The sequence below is a fragment of the Neodiprion virginianus genome, chromosome 5 (assembly GCF_021901495.1).
Source record: "Neodiprion virginianus isolate iyNeoVirg1 chromosome 5, iyNeoVirg1.1, whole genome shotgun sequence".
Taxonomy (NCBI): Eukaryota; Metazoa; Arthropoda; class Insecta; order Hymenoptera; family Diprionidae; genus Neodiprion; species Neodiprion virginianus.
The window spans coordinates 30,780,389-30,802,815 of NC_060881.1; the positions used below are offsets into that span (position 1 = coordinate 30,780,389).

The 22,427-nt window shown below is 42.9% G+C and overlaps 1 protein-coding gene and 1 non-coding gene across 4 annotated transcripts in view; both read left to right on the forward strand.

Moving 5' to 3' along the window:
• The first annotated feature begins 7,611 nt into the window (after nt 1-7,611).
• On the forward strand, nt 7,612-7,695 carry Trnal-cag (transfer RNA leucine (anticodon CAG)). Its single transcript has one exon. It is a non-coding gene; the product is annotated as a tRNA-Leu (tRNA).
• A 3,060-nt stretch (nt 7,696-10,755) lies between these two features.
• LOC124305446 (ecdysone receptor) overlaps nt 10,756-22,427 on the forward strand; it is a 79,923-nt gene continuing 68,251 nt past the window's right edge. For all 3 annotated transcript variants that reach the window (XM_046764906.1, XM_046764909.1, XM_046764908.1), the window contains exon 1: nt 10,756-11,404. The gene's annotated coding sequence lies outside the window, so the exon portion shown is untranslated. The remainder of the gene's footprint in view (nt 11,405-22,427) is intronic.

Genomic DNA, 22,427 nt, shown 5'->3' on the forward strand with positions numbered 1-22,427 from the left:
ATATCATTAGGTAAACCGTTGTATTTCTCTCCGTCATATTATATCACATGTGCTGCAGGCGTATTACCCGCATGCATGTGCTAAATGCTGCACGCATGTGGAAATAACAGTCATGGAGGGGTGGAGGGAGGGAGGGGAAATACAGCAAATTGGTTCTACCGAAATTTTATTTCTCCGAAACGCTGAAAGTTAGACGCTCGGACCTTGTCCGCTTTCGTTCGCGACGTTACTGTATATACCAAATGTGTATATTGTTTATATACCTATAAAGTTCGTGTACAACATTCGTATTATACGCATGGAGGAATTGCGATAAGGCGGATGCCTGCACCTACCTCCGCATAACGTACGATCTTATCGAGCCGCAATTGTGTTGGACGCATACGTCGGAGCGGTTGGCGAAGGAAAAGAGGGAGATGTTTATGCCGGTGCAACGGCTTGGCAAGGTCATAAGTGCAGGACCGCAACTATACAGATACACCGCAAGCATCCTCGACGTGTACTAGGCTTGTGTGCAAGCGTACAATTCTCCAGACGGGAGTATGGATAGTACGAAAACGTTTTCGCATGCATGGATGTATGGGTTATACGTGTTTGTTGGACATTATACGCGAGATACGTTGCATCCGTTTATGTATACGTCTACTATTGGCCGCGCGCGAAGTCCGTGTTTAACTTATAATGTCAGAGGATGGCGATCGCTGCATTGCATCGTCCTGAACACCGCCTCAAACTGCGCATATGTATGCACGTATATTCGTACATAAGTATAACCACCACCCCGATGGATGCAGCAGTCCACACCGGCACATTCTGGCTCGCGACGTAAATCACTCGCCAAAATAACCCGTCGCTCGTTCAACGGGCTTTGGCCCGATGCCTGTGTTCCTACATGTATATACATATACATACACCCGCGTGATGCGTGCATGGTATGTACGTAACGAGAGGATCCAAAAACCCTTTTCCGATTTTCCCTTCTTTTTGTTTTTAACCCATTTTCGAGCCATGGAGTGAAGTCGGTATCTGTCGCCGATTAAAACGGACCCCGGGCGAACCGAAATTTCGTTTGTCGGATTAATTTTTTTTTTTTCTTGTTTTCTTCTTTTCTTTCGTTTTATACGTTTTCTACCCCGTTTTTCAGTGAAAGTAGAGTTCACCGATAGTCAGCCGACCGCTCGGCTTCCCTTTACAACAACGTCATCACGCGAATCTGCGAGGGAGGCACGGAGTCGAGTCGAAGAGAGGATAGCGTATGATCAATAATGCGGTTCACGTGCAGCAGCCGTCTACAGAGTATCACCGTCGAGTTTTCTATCTGTGTATACTTCGTACTCACGGTTGATCCACGATCCGACCGCGATTATTGCAACGTCGCGTTAAGCCTAGCGCGGTTTTCCGGAATCGCGGAAAAAACGGTGGTCAATCATACGCGTATATAAGATATAAGATATAAGATAAGAGGAATGTCTTAACTTGAATACGAAAATAGTTAGGCACAAGGACCGATCGACAAGTTAGACAGGAACAAGACGTCCGCTCTAAGTAACAAAGTTTTCTATGACCGGCGCCGACCGCCGTTAGTTCGTAAAAAACAACGGCTAATGTGAAAATATGTAAGGGCTTGATATTCGTTAACAAACATTACTTGTTTTAATACGAACTCTTGTCAATATTTTTTTTTGGGAGGAGGATCAGACGGGCGATTAACCTCTTAAAGATACAACAGGAATGAGAATATGAAATTTAATGTGAGATTGACAAGAGGAAAACATAACCTAACTCGCCCAACTAACTACAGCGATGCATCGCCCCGTGGAAATATAAGTAGATTTACGTCGTGAATGCACCAGCAGCCCACTTTCTCTTCACGGAAGTGTGTGTTAAACTCGAACCAGCCCCGAGACCGGACGATACTCTCTGTCGATAACCGCGTATACATAACGCGACAGGTATACGTATGTACATATTATGTATGTACATACCTACGTTCTGCCGACGTATAGAAAGTTCCGGCGACGTCTCGTCGCCGCATCGTTGTCCCCGGATCAAAGGACTAATTGGCTATTGTGATTACAGAGGAATCGGATCGTGGTGCTTTTACCTTTCTGTATCACCACGACAAACCGGAGAACAACGATGACTGGATATTCGCCTCTCGGCGTTTCTCGCGGAAGGACATAAAAGAAATGGCGCGGAGGGAGGAACGAAGAATGAATGAGACAAAAAAACACGCCACGTCTTGCTGACTTTCATTGTCGAAAACCCGAGCCTGTACTCGCCCCTACCCTTGTTCAAGGGTGTGTTATTATTTTGCGCACTCGTTACTTTGAAGGTCTGGTTGCGAATAAGTATCGAGTATTCCATTATGTAATTAAAACTTTTCTTGCGTCTGCGCGCGTTGTGCATTTCCTCTGTGCATATTCGCTTTACTCGCAATCATTGTTAGGGTTCTTGGGTAATTTGAAACGCTGAAAAAATTCGACTCTTGATCTACTTTAATTATAATCAGTAGCAAATCCAATGGTTTTAGATGCGAATTTATTTTCGATACGACGTCACGGTGTCTAAAAATTTGCGGGGTTGAAATTGATCATATTCGCTCGTGTACCGACTGTTGTGGAACAATTTTTGTACTCAATTCGGAAATTCAGCATCATAGATACTGTTAGATTGACGCCAAAATATTTTCCATAGAAGTCTACACCGAATTTCTTTGACAGTGCAATTTTCGTAACGTATACTGTAGGGACTAAACCGAATGAACAAACAACACCTAATGATTTTCACCCAAGAATCTGCAGTTCCAGCAATCAATGCTCATTACATGGCAATCCCTTGAGGCTTATTACCTGACCTAACTTTTTCCAGGTGTAGGGTACAGTTCAACCAAACATAAGACGAAATGTACACTTGGGTGATTCATTTTTAACTTTTTTTTAATGATGCCACTCGAAAAATTTATGACAAATACTGAAAAAAAATTGTCGTAAAACCTGAAGGAAGTAGGAAAATATTCACAGGTCGCTACCAATTATTGTAATATTTTTTATTTATTTTTATGTGTACACCTTACGGTCTTATGTATACATTAGTTTATTTTTTTCGTATCGTGGTCCAATTAATCATTGCTCATAACAGTCAGTACTGAAAACGAAATAGGGACATTGAGGTAATGTGATACTTCTTTTTCGGTAACAAACACTTATCCAAATTACTCGGAAACGATTAATCTTTCGAATAAAATACGAGAACTGCCATCTGCGGAATTGTTAGGCGGAGTTTGCTGTTGATGGGTGAACGATTAATTGGATTACGATACAAAAAAAGAAATAAACTAATACATATATAAGTTCGTCAGGTGTGCTCATAAGAATAAATAAAAAAATATTACAATAATTGGTAGCGACCTCTAAATATTTTCCTACCTTCTCTAGGCTTGGCTAAAATTTTTTTGTTAGTATACGTCACAAGGTTTTCGAATGGCAAGTTAGAAAAAAAAAGTAAAAAAAAAATGATCCATCCTACAATACACACTAAATGAAAGTAATGGATATCTCGTGAAGGGAAATCCCATGATCCGATCAAGGCGCACTTTCATATAGGTGGCGACGCAGATAATCGAAGAAAGAAGGCAGGGAAAATCCAAGAGCGGATGAAGCGGAAACGACGATGCCACGAGAGCAGCATGCGCACACGTGTGTAACGCTGCACAGTGGTAAGCGCTCGAGTAAAGGAAGGAAGGAAGGAAGGAAGGAAGGAAGGAAGAAAGAAAGGAAGAACGGACGGAAGGAGGGAAGATGACGGAGAAACGAAGCAGCGGCCTGACCTTGGCCGGCTTTCCCTTGAACCTTTGTCGTCGCCCTTGCAAGAGCTTGACTGCCGTTCGGAAATCCGTCTCACCGAGAGATCGTATTCGGAGGAATCAGGTTAAAACTGCGTTTCACCGTTCAAACGACAAGTATATAAATTCGCAGTTCCACAGGATACGCAGATGTGGTTTCCGGCGGAACTGACGCCGCCATCTTCAACATCTTAATACACCTGCACGACAGGCAGAGAGCTGCTGATGCGTCGCGTGCAGTCCCAGGGAGCTGGAGGGGAGTGTTCCGGAATCCACGCGGGGCGGCTTCCAGGACGCAGCGTCGCTTCTCTCGCCCGTCTGGCGAATTTTGCGGGTTTTACCCAGAGTATTGATTGTGCGTACGTAGCCCCCTTCGTCCACCGCGACCCCCGGATCACCTCGCCCTTCGGCAGACACGAGCCACCCTCGTCGCAGGTACATACATACCTACAACCGCTGCGCTCGCCCATTTCAGGCTATATTTATCGCCGTACGAGTGGCTGCAGCGGAGGCTAGAAACGGCTCGGCCATACCACCGCGCTTTTGCACATGCAGGGGAACTCGGATCGCGTAACCGTGCGAATTGCACATGCCTGAGCTCTCCGCTCTAGCTGCCTTCCTTATACTCTTTGGATTTTCTCCTCTCAGTCGCGGCGTTGCGGCGAATAATCGAACCAAGACAAAGGAGCGTGTTATTCACTGGTTGCGGTGCACCGAAAATCTTTTTTTTTTTATTTTATTTTTATTTTTTAGACTCCACCGCAGGCTACGAAACCGGTGCGCCTCGAGGAAGTTTTTGGATTATCAGGACGTGTCGACGGGTTAGAGGTCCGAGCAGATGTTGATTCCATGCCTGCCTGAGAGTTCTGATTATCTGCGCACTGTGCCTGGGTGATTTTTTTTTTTTTGTCAAACTAAACCAAGGCGGATATAACGATCTCCGTTTGTACAGACCAGTCAAATGATAGAAAAATATTATGACAATTTTGAGAAACATCTCCTATCATATTTTTCTATCAATCATCAATCATCTATTTATTTTCGGATTTTCAGTTCCCTTGCTCTTTTTCGTTACGCCAAGGATGAAGCATCCTTCAATTCGTTAGTTTGGATCATCAGTGCATGGATAAATCTGACTATAATTTCTAAAATTTCATGTGCCACGTACGAGTCGAGATTATAGGTAGATAAGTAACTTTAGCGTTAGCAGCGACTTTCGTTTGCTTTTCAAAACTTCTTTATTGTGTTACAGGTTAGATAGTTTCGAATTCAATTTATATACATCGCTGGGGTATTTTTCTTTTATTGATCTCTCGGTGCCAGGCCTGTTCTCGCCACTCTACTGCGTGATTCCGTCACATGAAGAAAGTACAGATCACGTCAGATTAAAATGTTATTCAGGTGACTGTGCGCACCGAGTATGTGACAGCCTTTTAGTCGCACTTCTATTACAATCCTATGATTGCTATTTAACTGCGCGGAAACGCTGATTAATCCCATTTTCTCACCTCCCACATCCCGTTCGTCATTGCTAATTGCGGTATACATACATGTATATACGATTACAACGAGAAACAGCCAATTATTATATGCATACAGCGATAATTACTAATCGTATGAATATAAGATTCGCAGTATCATTAAACTTTCATTCGAACATCGCCCGCGTGCAAATACTTGCAAATTATTCAAGGAGAGTGCCTTTCAACACCGGTACAAGAATTCATTTCGAAGGTCAAAACATCGCCGCATCATCGCACCTTGAACCTCGTTCGTGAAATATGCAACCATATTATCATAACTACAATGCATCGCTGTTTCAGGTCCACGGGATATATAATGTGCAAGAATTACAGCATTTCTAAAAAGGTTCTTTCCTTTTATCGCCCCCCCCCCCCCACCCCCTTGAAATGCCGCGTATGGTTCGTAGACGCGATTCCGCCTCTCTCCCGCAAACTGAGAAGTGCATTGTGGTGTGGAAACATGTCATAGATGGCCAAGATTACGTCGCCGTTCGGACATTGTTTCAGGGTCACGTCCCGCAGAATTGCGGCAGCGTCGCGTCGGCGATATGCAACCTAGCCAATGTCCATCCGCAGCCGTTAGCCTGCATCCCAGCATGACGATGTAGGCGCAGCAGCATAGAACAGAGTCTTTCGTCGTAGCGATCAACACCACCCACAGTTGCAAATGTTTTGCGTCGCGATGATGAAAAGAACGGCGCCGTAGCGTCGTCGTACAATATTCATCGTGCAATTTCCATTAATACCAATGAGCATAGGCGAATGTGAATAGAAAAAAAAAATGTGCGATTATTGCACGTTATAGCTGCGTAAAGAACGAGGCTGCAACAGGTCAGAGCAAGTGTATCATCGCATTCAACGTACAAAGGTGCGTGTATACGTATATATAGGTACTTCGGTATAATAATAAAACTATTCAGCAATCGAAAGTAGTGGTAGATTTTCTTCCTCTCTGTTAGGTAGGTACATGTTAAATGCGGTGCAGCAGACTGCAGACGAGAGGCTCGAGCAGGTTCCTCGATTTTATTATATGCCTAATACAGAGAGAACCGCGCGCACGTGTGTGCACGGCATAAGTAACACGCTACGCGGGCCACTCGACGCACCGACACGAACAAACGCGCAAAACCGGTGCGCTGCAGGCGGCGACTGCGTGCAGTAAGCGAGTGCAGTGGAGCAGGTTAGTTCTAGCCGGCCCACAAGCCTCGGTGTGTGTCCTCAGCGGGCGGCAAGCCGCGGCCTTGAGACACAGCGACGCTCAATGCACTCGCAAATGCTACTCCGTTCCGATGCCCGATGCACTCAGCCGCCTCGTTCGCGATCAGCGGCCTAAACCGCGAGCCCCGATAGGGCGAGAGAGAGAGAGGGAGGAAATCGACGTTTTTCTTTAAACTCGAACACAGTGCCTGGACACTGACTGCAACGTAGCTCGGTGAGCCGCAAGAAAATCTAACGTTGCGACATCTGGTGAGAAAATAATGCACCTATGCAACTGGGCCATATTTAATTTTAAAAGACATCTTTCCGACTATTTTTTAACGCGTATAAATTCTCTGTGCGAAAACTAAGGCCTCACAGCTTGCGCAAAGTTTTCTCTAATTTCGTACTCGCTCTAATTGACCGTAAAACAATTTGTCGGTAGCTCGATGAGAATTTTGCCGCCATATTGCTGGTAACCCTTATTCGTTACGGATAGCTTAGAGAATGGGGAAACTTAAAGTTTAGTCGATATTTCGACGATTCGGATTTTTCAAGAACGAATAATGGTTCAAAACGCGTGCATCCAGGCACACTGCAGTTAAAAACGAGAAACGGTTGCGCGCCATCGTTCCAGAGAGCGCGGAATTTTTCATTTTTCTTCGCCTTCTGGTTCCATTTTTTTTTATTTTTGTGTTTTGTTTTTTCCTTCGCACCAGATGCTAGTAAACGAGAGCGACTAGCGAATGGGACGATGCAGCAGGCTTGGCGCATCGCATCGGCTTGTTTCTGAATTGGCACAGAGCACAGAGCTAGCGCGAAATTCCAAACAAATTCGGCGGTGCATCGTTCTCTCGGTGGCCGCGCTCGGCGGTGGCGTCTATTTCTGACTTGCTCGTGTATAAATTTAACCGGTCTACTACGAGGAACGCGAGGGGGGCGGCAGAGGCGAGATGCGAGTGGCGGAGAGGCGGCCGACTACATCACAGGGCGCGGGACTAGTCTTTGTCCGATGATTTTCACTCATTAACCAAGTTTTCCACACTTGTCAGGATGGCCGAGCGGTCTAAGGCGCTGCGTTCAGGTCGCAGTCCACATCTGTGGGCGTGGGTTCGAATCCCACTTCTGACAAGATCTATCTTTTTGTTTTCCCTACGACTCCCGCATTTTTGACTCGACACATCTCTCTTTCTCCCCAACTCGTGACAATTTTCGACCCGCCTTTTTCTTCTCGCGTTTTGTTTACAGCGAGCGAATCGCGCGAGCAGCGTTGCGTCGTTTATCATCCCGGCTATTCATACGCTCGTCAAGACAACACGTTGAACTATAAACAAGGTAGTGATGCAGGCAGATTCGATGCGCGAAATTCCGTGCGCGGAATAGACGGACTAATCGCCTCCTCAATGTTTAAAATAATCAATCACCGACTGTATCGTTTCTCTCTTCCTCTCGCGCTAGGTCTGGAGGTTGCACTTTGCAGCGGTCGAACCGCTGCACCTATTATACTTAACGTTATTACTCCCCGACTATCACTTGACAACACAGTCTGCTGCATGGACGGGGTGTCGTCATCGTCGGGTCATCTCTTTCATTTACGATATAGTCGAGCATGAAATGATTCGCGCTTGAAACGCAGTAGCGTAACTCTACAAGGGTGAAGTTGGCAGCGTATATATACATTCGCGAGTTACAGCTGGAAGCCGTGAATCGCCAGATTTTCGCGTTAACATCACCGCGACACATGCATATAATTGAACGCATTTCATCGATCAATTGTAAAACGCTTATAGAGATCTTCGTTGTTCCATGAACGAGAATGTTTTTTCCTAACATTATACCTTATACATATAATATACAGCAAGTTACGCAACTGGAGGCGATAATTATTTACTGTTTTTAAATGTATGTACATATAATTATACACATACCTACGCGAGAAATCTCACCGTTCGAATGACGAATCAACTTCTATTACACAGTCACGTGTTACAATAACAAATACGACGGTATTTCAGTCACTGAATTTCATCAGTGTTCAGTGACCGTGCATCGTATAATACCCGATGTGTGTACACCGATCTGTATTTTATTCTTAATTGCAGGATATTCACCGAGTCATATTATACTACATGGTGTGTACATGCCGCATGCGTATTATATATAAATACGCTTGCATTTCAATCTCGCGCATTCCTTTCCGCGGTTCTTTGCCTGACTGTACTACATCCCTCTCTCTCGCACACTGCATGGTATCGCGTACAGAAAGAAGAAGGCGGCGGGGGTCGACGAGGAGAAGGCGGTGGTGGAGGAGGAGGGGGAAGAGGTAACCTTGAGAGTCGGTGAGTCGTCGGCCATCTTGCCGCGCGATGCACTTTTGTCTTTTTTTCTGTTTTCTGTTATTTGTTATTTCGTGTGTGTGGGTGTGCGAGTGTTTTTTTGTTTTTTTGTTTTACTCCTTCCTTCTCTTCTCCTCTGTTTGGGTTGTTTTTTTCTTCGAGTTTCTTACTCGAGACAAGACCACCGCCGCCGCCCTCGCCGCCTTCGTTCTCTCAGTCTAGGTCCCTTCGTCTCTCGGTCGCCTCCGCTTTCGATTCCGCTTTGCAACCTCCGCCACCCGTGCAGTTCCCCATTCGATCGTCCTACATGCCTCCTACCACAGATTACCGACATAATGCTGCGGCCGCCGCAGCTTACAACCACAGACTGGCCTCGACTCGGTGTCTCTGGATTTGCAGGTGTTGAACGCGCCAGAGTTCCCAGTTTGATTAGGGCCTAGCGATTTAGGATTAGAAAGTCAGATGTTGGGAGATTGGAAAACTAAGAAATAAAACTTGCGCAGCCCGTCCATAAAAAACCTTCACGCTAAAATAATTATTTAAACTAATTTGGGATCAAGTATTTATACCTCACATCCATTGCGTAACAAAATCAGCGGAGTAACCTTGTTTAAAAGTATATAATATTTTTGTTTGACAAATGTATTTACCTTAGACCTATTCAAATGTTATAATTATTATTCCGACTTAACTTATAAAAACAAAAATTTCACGAGTACCACGAAATTGAGTCTAAAAATTATAAATAGTATTCATCATTTCCAAGCTGTACTCAATGTGTAAAGAACGAATCATCTGTATGCTTATATTTTTTCAAAACCGTTAAGCTTTTCCGCTATACGAACGTATACACGGTTCAAAGTTTCCCTGTTGACATTAGATATCAGTCGGAAGTTTGATAAGATTTACACACACGAGCCACGTGCAGCTACCGTAAGCGGACTCCTTTCGTCCTGCACAGATCGCGACCTGATTTCCTGACGGACTACAGTAATTCCTGTAGCAGTTATACGTACGCATATGCATATAGGTATGCACGAGTTACTCACAGGCACGCAAGTAAATACCTGCATACACAAGGCGCGTAATGCGCAAAGATTGAAGTTGCACGGGAAAGGGGGTGACTTTGATAAGTCGCGAATGTAGGTCAACGAATGCGTAAAAGAAGCAACCGATAAGATTGAGCAATGATAAACGATCTGTGGTCGGTAATCAGTAAAGATATCGAATTGGTACCTACCCGCTCGAACGTGACACATGCGCACACACACACGCAGACTGCACACGTCGGATATAATGGTGTATTATCTACCGCGGAAACATGGTGCATCCACACCTACCAACAAACGTCCGTGTATTACAAGCCGGGAGAAGATAAGAGCAGTGTACGTACGTACGTACGTGTGTACAGAGTACATACGAAAACATATACAATAGATAAACAAATCCACGCGTAGTGCGACCTGTGATAATATTGTCACCAAATATCTGACCCAAAAACGAACGTACGATCCGAGGAGGAACGAAGATGCGCATTCCGGGATGCATCGCTCGTCATTGAAACTCGGCTTCTCCTCTCTCTCTCTCGCTCGCTCTCGTTCTCATCGCTCGCGAGTCGCAGGCAGTCAAGCCTTAGGCTTACCTCGTTGTCGCGGCGTCTTGCGGGTTGCGGCGCGGCAGGAGGGAGGCGCCGATAAGTGGAGGGGATGCCGAGGAGGACGCTGATTGGCTGCCGACCGGGGAAGGCATGGAAAAGCTCGTCTTTTGTCGGTGGCGAGGTGCGGTGCGGGGCTACGACGGCGCCTCTCAGCGGCGTAGCGGCGAGGCTCGGACCTCGCGGCGCAGAGGGATCGCCGCAGTCGCGCGCTTGCACTCTCAGCGGAGACAACATTACCCGTCGTACAAGTTCATTTATTTGCCGTATATCGCGTATACCTGTTTCTCGCCCCCGTTATTGTCCGGCCCGATAAAAGAGAACCCCCCACCCCCGCCCCTTGTTCCCACGTTAACCCCGTTCGCGGTTAACGGCTGGACATCCCCGTTACGCGTCCATATTTATCGCGTTGCACACAACAACGCGTACAATAAACTTGACCTCGGGGGGGGGCTTGTGTGTTTCGAATCGTCGAGTTTTTCTCAACGATTATCAATAATAATCATCGTCGTCGTCGTCGGTTATATTATATACAGTGACGTGCACGTGTGTATTATTAATACCTTCGTTCATCGTTGTGTGGTTATTCGAAATTTTTTTTTATTATTTATCGTTGTATTTTTTTTTCTCTATCTTTCTTTTCGATGCATTTGTTTCCATCGTAATATACTCAAGTATTTCTTTACTTCTCAATAATCTGTGTGGGTTTTATTTTGAAACTGGTTTACATACGTTCGTCGAGAAGAATTGTTAATAACTAACTGTTCTCAAAAGACAGCATCCCCCTGCAGTAACACGGACTATCAATTCAACACACCGACTGGGATATCTCGAGAGGAACGGTTGTTATGTGAGTACAAAATCATAGGCACGTAAATACCTATATCATGTGTATCCCATTCGTAATTTGTATTCCCTTACTAATCAATCGCTGGAATACAATCCGTGGTACCTTCGTCCTCCATCGATCGGCAATTGTTACATCCAGTTAGTCCCTTACTCAATACCGTCTTTTGCCAAAGAGTTATGCCTAGCTAGTTTCTCTCTCTCTCTCTCTCTCTCTCTCTATATATATATATATATATATATATATATATATATATATATATATAAAATATATACACCTATACGTATCTCTATATCTCTCTCTGTCCGTCGTTTGCCCAATAATATCCGTCCGTTCGATTTCTCTCACTGGACGCGGTACGCGTCGTCCTTCTTTTTTTTCGTTTTTTTTTTCTCTTTTATTATGTACCCATCCACGGTTTCCGACGCAGCACACGTACACTGGTTATGTGCAGTGAAACCCAGCAATCCGGCTTGTGTGCGTGTCGCGACGTCGTCGGTGCGTGCGTGGTGCCGGAGAAACGAGGACACGGCTCTAAATGGTACACGGGTTGTTGGGTACTAACCGTTCGTAACAAGTTGTCCCTCCTCCGCCGACTCCGCCGCCCCCCCCCCTCCCGCCTCCCGCTTTCCTCCCGCCCACGAAAACTCGCCGCCGCCGCCGCCTTCTCATCCTCGTGTTAAAAACGCGCGCCGCGTTGCGCTGCTTCTTGACTTTATACACATATCATGCACATATGTAGGTACTTTGTATGTACGTACGTATGTGTACCCACCTACTATCCGAGTGCGTATAGCGTAACTCACGACGCGTTGCCGTCGATCGCTATTTTATCCAACGTCAATAGGAATGTTGTTCCTTACACCCCCCCCCCGCCTTTGTAACGCACTTTCGCATCGACTCCCGGAGTGGAGACTCTTGGTAATTGTTTCGGTCGCATATCTACCCCGACGACGCGATCCCTTTTCTTGCTTAATCTCGGACACGACATCTCTCTTTTTCTCTTCTCGCCGCCACCTCTCCAAGAGCACGTTGGGTTAACTGGGTATTATTGTTACGAGGTTGAAGTTAGTAACGTTGCTTTAACGACGGATGTTTGAGGGGTGGGGGGGGGGGGGGAATTGCTACTTTGATTCTTATTGTTATATGTGAAATTCGTCTGGTAAATCTTGACAAAGAAAGTATGTTGATATTTCGAAAGGTCAACTTCTCGAAAGTTGTTCTAAAATTGTCGAGGGAATGATTTTTTGTTTTTTTTTCTGCCATCATGTTTCTTTAAGCCAACGTTACTAACTTCAGCCTTGTTTTATTATTATTGCTTCTCTCTGTATCGCTTGCTTGGTCAGTTAGTCAGTCAGTCACTTGGTCTTGTCAGTTAGGGAGAGCGGTAGACCGGATGACAAAAACCTACTTATTTCTAAGGCTTTTTACCGATTTCCAAACTTACCACGGAGCGTTGTAGTTGACGTTGCGCAATTTACAATATTCTTTATACGTAACTCGTGGAAACGGGGGGAAATTAACCAAAATGGTTCCACGTAGTCCGTTGTGTGTACAACGATGATGTTAAGTCTACCATTCGTCGTGGCAATGCCCCCATCCCCCCCCCCCCCCCCCCAAATGAAAATCAGGGAAAGTTTCACAGGCTTGATCGAGCAGCCGTCGTGGCCCTGTTTACGAGAGGCGACTGGATCGCAGCTTAGAGGGGGAACGAGGGCTGCTTTTCTCATCATCGTCATCGTCATTATTATTGTTGTTATTATTGTTGTTGTTCTTGTTCTTATTGTTGTTGTTGTTGTTGTTATTATTGTTGTTGTTGTTGTTGTTGTTGTTGTTGTTGTTATTATTATTATTATTATTATTATTATCGTCGTCGGTCTGGTCTCTCACGAAAAAAGGAGCGCCAATCAAGGGAACGTGGATAAAGAGGAATCAAAAGTTACAACTAGACAAAATCAACAAGACGGAGAGGAAGTAAGATTAGAATATGATGGAGGAAAATTTATTTTTTGTTGTTTTCGCGTTAATCTTCTCTCATTAGATACTGATCTGTAATGATTTTGAAGTTAGTAACGTTATCGTAACGATTCACGCTGAGAAAAAACCATTATTTCGCATTTTTGAAACTGTTTGAAATCTAGTAAACCGTAATGAAACGAAATATACTCACGCATCATATTTTGCAATCGTAGTTCCCTAAGAATTATTGTAAATGTGAACGATATTTAAAAAACGTTTCGTTACGATAACGTTACGTAACTTAAAGTTCGTGATCTGGGGGGTGATCATCTAGTGTCAATTTTCACTTTTCCTAACATCCAAGCATATTCTGATTGGTTGACTAAACTTTGCAAACCCAATGAGAATGCGCTGCAGAATGGTGGGAAATGTGAAAAGTGAAATTAAAGATATTCTACCCTGTACCGTTGATGCAGGGGTTCGGTTGGAGCGGATAGTATTGTACATCGTGCAGCGACGAGCCTCTGCTCGGTCTCCTCTTCTTCTTCTTCTTCCTCTCCTTCTTCTCCTGGTTTCGTCGCGTCGAAATCTTGACCTCGAGAGGCGGCGCGGGCGGCAAGAGTGCGCGTGCGCGATTGCGTCGTCTGCACGCACGCATGCACGGAACCACCACCATCTACGCTGCAGCATTCGTCTTCCTCTGCACTCGTGTGTGCACTTCCGAATGCCACATAACCCAGATACCTACCGCGCGAACACCGCTTCCCCCCTCTCTCACTCTCTCTCTCCTCATCCAACAAAGTTGAAAGAAGAGAGAATGAGAGTGTGCGAGAGGGAAAGAAACCGATGTTTTCGGTCGGATTAGTAATCGAGCTCCCCTTCGTTCGACTGACAAACTTTGACTACCAAAACACGTCGCGTGTTGTTTATCACTAGTTCCCTCTACGCGCCCTTTTTTTTCCTTTATCTCCCAATCTCTACTTCTCGCTCTTGCTCTCGCTCTCGCTCTCTTTCACTCACCCTCGAATCTCGCTCGATTATCATCGGTGTCTCTCCAGTACTCCGTCGCTTCGAAGATCTTTACACACTATGAAAAACGAGAACTCGTCACGTTTACTTTGAATTGTAGGGTAGCATTTACGAGACGGTAACGAACCTCGAGACTGCCGATCGCAAATATTGCAACCACGTGTTGGAAGACGAGAAATGAAATAGGCAAGAAGACGAACCGTGACTATGTGCGCGCGTAATTACAAATTATATAAAAAAAAAAAAACCAAGAATTCTGAAACACTCGTATTTATTCCCGCATATCGTGGTTTGTTTATTACATAATATATATATATATACATATATATATATATGTGTGTGTGTGTGCGTACTCTTCTTTGCTCTTTACTCTTTTACATTTCGTTTCTCTCGTTCATCGTGCAGCGCAGATCCAACACCTTTTTCCTATTATTCGCGACAATGAAGTTCTCTTTCGTCCCCATGGCATGAACTTCTGAGGATGCGTCCCCTCCTGCTTTTTTCTCTTCCCCCTCTCTCTTTCTCTTTCTCTTTCTCCTCGCAAACCACAACCGGGTGGACCCACCTCGAATTGAGACTCTTATCTGCAGGTATAAATTGATTGCGTATGCATACTTGCGAGTGTGTATATGTGTATGTATTTTGCGCAGGTCACGGTGGACGCTTCTCCTCCTTCTCCTGTTCCTCCTCCACCACCTCCTCCACTTCCTCCTCCTACCACTACTACTACTACTATTACTATTACTACACAAACTCCTCCACGCGGCGGTGTGCACTAAGGAAGTAAAGCCGCGATTAACCATACAACGCAATCTATTGTATAAAGAGATAGATTAGAGGTGGCGTTGTCTATTCAAACGTATATTAGGTTTAGTATTTAAATACCTTAAATTTATGCGAACATGTTGTACATTTCTCACTATATATACGTGTGTATATATACGTTTATATATTGTATATATACATGTATATATATTTATACACTTATGTAACGCGTATAGTATACGCGAATACGCATGGTGCGTGATTTTGAGTCTTGCCGCAGCAATATTGCGGAAAAAGAATCACCTCCACCAAATGCGTCGTTGAGGAGTAGGTAGTTATGGTATCGGGTTACATGATATATAGCTCTCTGCATGCGACGAGGAAAAGGGTCTTGAGGAAATTATTCCAAAAATAAAATATTGAACCTTTGATATCCGGTAACTTCGTACACTGGTAGAAAAAAAAAAAAAAATGATTGATCGTTGGCTGAATATATGTATAGGTATGTAATATTTTTTTACTATCGTTTCGAGGAAATGTAATTATAATAATTATATAAAGTAACAAATGACTCAGTTTAAACATCTGTAGTTTGTTCTCATTAAATTCAATTGTATATCAATTTCTGCATCAAACCGATCATCTATTATCAAATGTTGCTTCACTGTTATGATACATGTATGAAAATTTAGTACAGAGTCACAAGCGGTTTGTGCGTTAGTTTTGTTTTTGTTTTTCAATTTAACCTCATTATGTATTCGACGATAAGGTTAGATAATACATCGATTGCAGGTGTCGAGAATTGATAACAAAACGGCAAAACGACAAAAAAAAAAATTTTTTTTACGCGTAACACACGCTTGAAAACGAGATCGAAGTTGACCTTGCGTTAAAAAAACCTTGAAACCTTTTATGTATTTCGAAAATTATCATTTTCACACGCGGCTTATTATCATGCTTATAATCAGAAGGAGAGACGAATAACCTACATTCGAATAGAATAACTATATCTAATTTATAACTGCGCGATACAGGGATAAATCTTGTGTATTTCTTGAATGTAAAGTTTTGCGTACTTGTAACAGGAAGTGAAAGAATCGGTGTTCGGATCGACGATAATGCGTGTTTCACGGAATCACATTATATGAATATTTTGGTTCACGATTGATTAGCTTATGTTTTTCCGCCGTGGGGTTGATGCAATAACGTAGAGCCGTAAAAGAAGGAGTGAAAGAAGGAATTTCTTTTATCGTCTTCGTCGTTCTTCTCTTCGTCACTACTCTCATTACTCCTCGGTATCATCGTAGTTGCTGCATGGAACAATGACGAATCCTGTTTCTCATTTCATTGTTATGTCTCATCGTGTGAATCCGTATAACGATGATGCCGAAAGTAACAGGTGCCAGTAAGCAGGTAATCTATGTCCAAGCTTTCAGGTCGTAAGCAAACGATAAAATATCCAGGAATACATATACTTAGGATAATTCTCTTGAACAATCCAGACACGTTTCATCGTTTGCTCAACCACAGAAAGTTTTTTTTTTACACGTATTACCTGCTGGTTATTTCCTGCTAATTCTCCTGGATCGGGAATAGGAGCGGTTACAATATTGTAACCGAAATGTAGAATTGTCAGAAAAGTCTAATTTTTCCACACTTTACCCAAATTTTTTACTTTTTATATTATTTTACTTTTCTATATTTTAACTGCCTTTTTATCTGTCAAAGATTCGATATTATAGGTATATGACCCTTCCCTTTTTTGATATTTCTACATTCTACCTCTGAACTAAACGATACACTGTCTGGGGAAAAAGAAAAAATCGTTTATACTTTGCAACAGTTACGTTCTCTTCGACTTAAAATACATTAATTTATTTTTAACAAAGCAGAATATGTAACGTTGTAACATATATACTTTCCGGTAAATGAACAACCTCTTGGAAGTAATTCTAGAATTTCATAATACTGGTGTCTGTGAATAATCAAATTTAGTTTTGAAATGTTTCGTTACGTTAACTTTGTTAACTTGACCCCATTGCGATGAATTCATTAATCCAATATGTCGATACATATGCGGTATAATCCTGAAAAGGCGAAAAGATCTTTACGTTTGTTCTGCAAATCAATGAAATGTCACGACGATAATTCACCGACGCCGATAATATAAGCGGAGAATGCACATCGAGACATGATTTCGAGATACGCGAGCAACGCTGCATTCTGCGCCCCTCCGTCTTTGCTCTCTCTCTCCCTATCTCTCTCGCTCTCTTTCCTTCTCTTACTCTCACTCTCTCTCTCCGCAAGGCGAAGGAGTATCTATAGGCGTGACGTCATCCCCGCAGACCGCGCGCATCATTTTTAGACCCTCTGGACACACGAACAAAACACGATCTGGGATGCAACGCGGCGAGAAGAGAAGAGAAGAGAAGCGAGCATGGCAGAGGATGCGACGAGAATCTAGAGACCCAATGTTTTCGAAAAAGTTTGTAAAGTTGCATCGGCGTCCCTTTCCCCACGCCGAGTATCGCTCGTTTCGAAAACATCGATCGCCAACCAACCAAACAAGACAGCCAAACTATGCATGTACGTATCTTCGGGGGCCGCGGTTTTCGGGTTCTCTCGGCTTTGCTCGGACGCGGTCGTCGACATGGTAGAAACTCTGTAAGTCAGACAGAGAGGCACGAATCGCTCGGAACAACAGAAACCCGGCGACGATGGTACATATGTAACTTTAGACCGCAAAGCGAACGGAGAGATTCCCAACCACGGACTAGGAGAGAATCTACAGGGGGAGGAACAACCCCCGTGTGTTATCTGTTTAACGCGTGGCGTCATATACCGTCCGTTCCTCCAGAAAATATCGAAATTTTAGAATTCAGTTATTCGTAGTGAAATGGGAGGGAATTGATTGGTTTCTTAGGGTTGGGTGGATCAGAAGGTAGATTTGCCCTAAGGTACGAGGCTCGCAATGTAGATGAAAAAGTGCGCAATTTAGAGAATAACAGATTCACAAGTAAAGCAGTAGCCAAGAACGAAGAAGCTTACTCGAAAATATTGTTTTTCAATCTTTCACAATTTCAGGCTACATTTTGAGTAGAAATTTTTTATTCGACAAATTGTTCGAATCAACTAATTTTTCACTCAAACGCGTCAAAATTAATAAATCAAAACCCAATTTTCCTATAGCTGTATTGTATATATATACATTTCTTTAGCTAGACCTACAAATTTTGATTGATTCTGTTAGGAGATCTTTTTTTGAGCACTAATACAACATATTTATTCAGTTTTTAATATCTTGATGATTTTCGAAAACGAGAAAGTTTCGTTCGGTTTAGAATTCTTTTTTTTTTTTTTTTTTTTAATCTACCTATAGTTTACGTGATATAAGAGATATATCGTGAAATGTAAGAGAACCAGATCACGGAATGATCGGTGTAGAATACAGAAAAAAAATCAAATTGAATAAAAAAAATTCTACATACATATAAAATTATTCGGATGGACAGATATCGCACACAACTATAATATAAAATCCACGTTTGATCAAACATACAAAACGTACGATAAAAAGAAATGTATTGACATTTTGACAATTCTATATTTTAGGCTTGATAACTTTATTTTCGCCATTCTGCGTTGTGTTTTTTTTTTTTTTATATATTTCTATTTCTCGACTCTACATTGGGATATTATACAGGTATAAATTGGATAATGCGTGTTTCAATGTTTCTTTTTTCGTTTCCACTTCTTTATTGAAAATATAATAAATGTACTTCGTACATAGTATACACACATCACTTTATTACTCGTAGTTATTTTATTCATTTCAATTCCATCGCTACGACTGCCCTCGTAACTTGTTTATCATACTTTTCTCTTCTACATTTTATTACACACATTTCAATTCTTCGCCGCATGGCGGTATAACGAAAGAAGATTTACGATCATATTTATTATATATCTATAATCGGGATTTGAAAATGCACGGAGTCACTGGAGCTTTGCCACGGAATGGCCGATATCCTGCACCTCGTGTTTAGGGCATGGTACAGGAAGCGACGAGAGGAGACCCTTCTTGTCGCCGTCTCTCCGTCCGTTCGTCAATTCTTCGTCGTTATTCGGACACGGTATATATCATATCTACGCACGCACACATACGCACCATGAATACGAATTTGCGTGCGTGTGCGTGCGCTTAGATACACGATACGTGTACACATACAGACGTGATGCGGTGGCAGAGACCGGCCAGAATGTACCTGCCTTGCATGCAGAGAAGGATAAGGTTGAAGAGGAGGAGGAGGAGGAGGAGGAGGACGGAGGATGAGGCGACAGGAGGACGGAGGACAATAGCCGAGGATGCATTTTTATTATAACGCTGCCCGGTGAATTTCTAATGCCGTGGGAGTGGCAGCGCCTGCCTGCCTGCCGCGTGTTTCCAGGAGGCAAAACCGGCTATACACAAACACACTGCAGTCAATCCTCCAGCTTTGGATCTGCCCCTTTGCCTCTCCTTTCATGCTCTTATAAATCCTCTTCTTCTTCACCTTCACCTTTCGCTGCACCTGCAACTCCTGCACGATGATGAACTAATCCTTGATATTGCCGTGATATTTTTCTCTCGGCGTTATTATCGCAAATTAATAATTCGTGTTTGGCGAAATCGTCACTTTTGGTAGTTTAGTTTTAATATTTGACGCGTCTTTTGAACGTTACCTACTTGATCTTTCTTTCGTGCAAGCTTATGTACACTTGGGGACAATGAATCTGAGACGGCTTTATTTTTTTACACTGGACAGTTATGTTGGCAATGCGGAGAAACCTACAGCGCCACAGTCCTCCGAGCGCGAAACAAACTCAATCTCGATAAACGTACCATAACCCATGACCGTCGAATCTAACCTTAGAATAACCGCGGGGATAATGACTTGTTAGATTGACACGTATTCTAAGGTTAGATTCGTCGGTCATGGCTTATCTTATGTTTATTGAGATTGAGTTAGTTTCACGCTCGGCCGACTGTGGCGCTGTAGGTTTCTCGATGTTGCCAACGTAACTGTCCAGTGTAAAAAATTATCCGTTTCAGATTCATTGTCCCCAAGTCTACGTTGTTATGTACATCATGTACGATGTATACATGTATATATTGTTTATACGATGAGCGTGGGTGTACGTACGCATCAGTGAACTTAGGAGGTCGGTTATACGCACGCACGCAAGCACGTTTGTTTCACTATGCCCGTTTTCATGCACGAGTATCGATGTTGCGAAGATGATATGGTACGACAGGACAGGAGACACGGCTTTTGTATACATGTGAATATTTGTATGTTGAACCGACATAAGGTGTACACACACACTCGTAAACACGCGGGCTTGACTGCAGTCTGCTTGAACGAGTCAAGGCCATGTGTAAGTAGCTCAAGTTCAGCTAATACTATCGTGTTACAATGTGTACGTACGCTCTGCTGATTCTGGTGCTGTAACTGTTGTTCTTGTTGTTGTTGTTTTCATTGTTTCTGCTGTTGTTGCATTCGCGTAACGACGCGCCGCGCATTACTCACGGCTTACAGATGAAGAAAGATAGAGCGAGACGTAGACGCATTGGTATATAGACAGACAGATAGGCAGGTAAATAAATTTAGTTAGATTGAAATATAAGTGGATGGATAAAATAAATACAGTTAGATAGATTCATTTATCTCGTATCTTCAACAATGTTGGATGTATACCTATGTATAGATAGATGGACAGGTTTAGGGATAAATAAATGTAGTTAGATTGAAATATAGGTGGATGGACAAATATAGTTAGATTCAGTTATTTCGTATCTTTAACAATGTTGGAGAAGATGCGAGTGCAATCGCGGTTGTCGAAAACTAGAAGGAAAAGTAAAATTTATAAAAAAAAAAGGCAAGCGAGGTAAAATACCCCGCCCGGCAACAAAAAAAAAAATAAGAAAAGAAAAGAAATAAAGAAAAACAAGAGTATCAAATCATGCGGTCTAGGATTATTACAAAGAAAGAGAAATAGAGCCGTCCAAGTAATTTCTCTTTGTCTGCTCGCATGGTGATTTTTTTTTTTCTATTCCTTTTCATCTTGAATAAGGAAGACTTGGCGGATAGGTTCAAGCAATGACGAAGCGGATATATATTCATCAGATACAGGAAAAAATATCGATTGATCAAAGGAAAAATGCATCACATGTATGTAACTATACACTGTGATAATGAATCTCAAAGATTGATCCGTAACATTCATTCAATCGTAATTACCTGCACAACATAAAGATTGGGAGAATTTTCTTCCGTTTTTCATCCATTAAATTTTTTTCATTAGACGTAATCTAAGGAAACGCTGTATATAATTAAGATTCACGTTGTGTTCGATGATTCTTGATTGACGTGACGTGATTTTCCTATCTCGCTCTATCGCACAGAAATTTGAAAAAAAAAATACACTAAAAGAAACAACGTGCAGGATATACGATCACTACGTTGATGAATGAGTGTATATTTCATTAATTCATTCGTTCGTTAGTTCGTTCGCATGATACAATAATAATGATTATAATACTGCAGCTGTATGAGAATTATCTCTATTTTACCCTATCAAATGGGTCAGGTATAATTATATCTATCTATCTATCTATATCTTATATGCGCGCACACACATTCATACGTGCACAATATCTACTAACACACCTCGTACAAAGCGGCGGAGGCAACTTTTACGTTATATCTCTCAAGTATCCGGCTTGCCGGTGCACCTTAATATCACCTCCACTCCCCCCCCCCCCCCCCCCCCCCCATCCCGCCGATATATGCATTTATATAATTATACAGATATGGATGTGCGTGCGTTCGCGCCTATGTAATTCGTATACGTATATTTATACACAAGTAAAACGGTCGACCGGATCATCTGGATCTCCGAGTATCGCCGGTATATGGGTATACATACATACATATATACATGCATGCATGCGCGCATTATACACGTACGTATTCGTAAGTATTTGCTTCAACGCACAGGGTTGCAGGACACCGGCGCAGCGTAGTGCGCTGCATGATAGATACGTACACTTGGGAAGAATGAATCTGAGACGGCTAATTTTTTACACTAGCCAGTTACGTTGGCAACACAGAGAAACGTACAGCGCCACAGTCGGCCGAGCGCGAAACTGATTCAATCTCAATTTACGTAACATAACCCATGACCGTCGAATCTAACCTTTGAATACGGCAAGGATAATGACTTGTTGGAT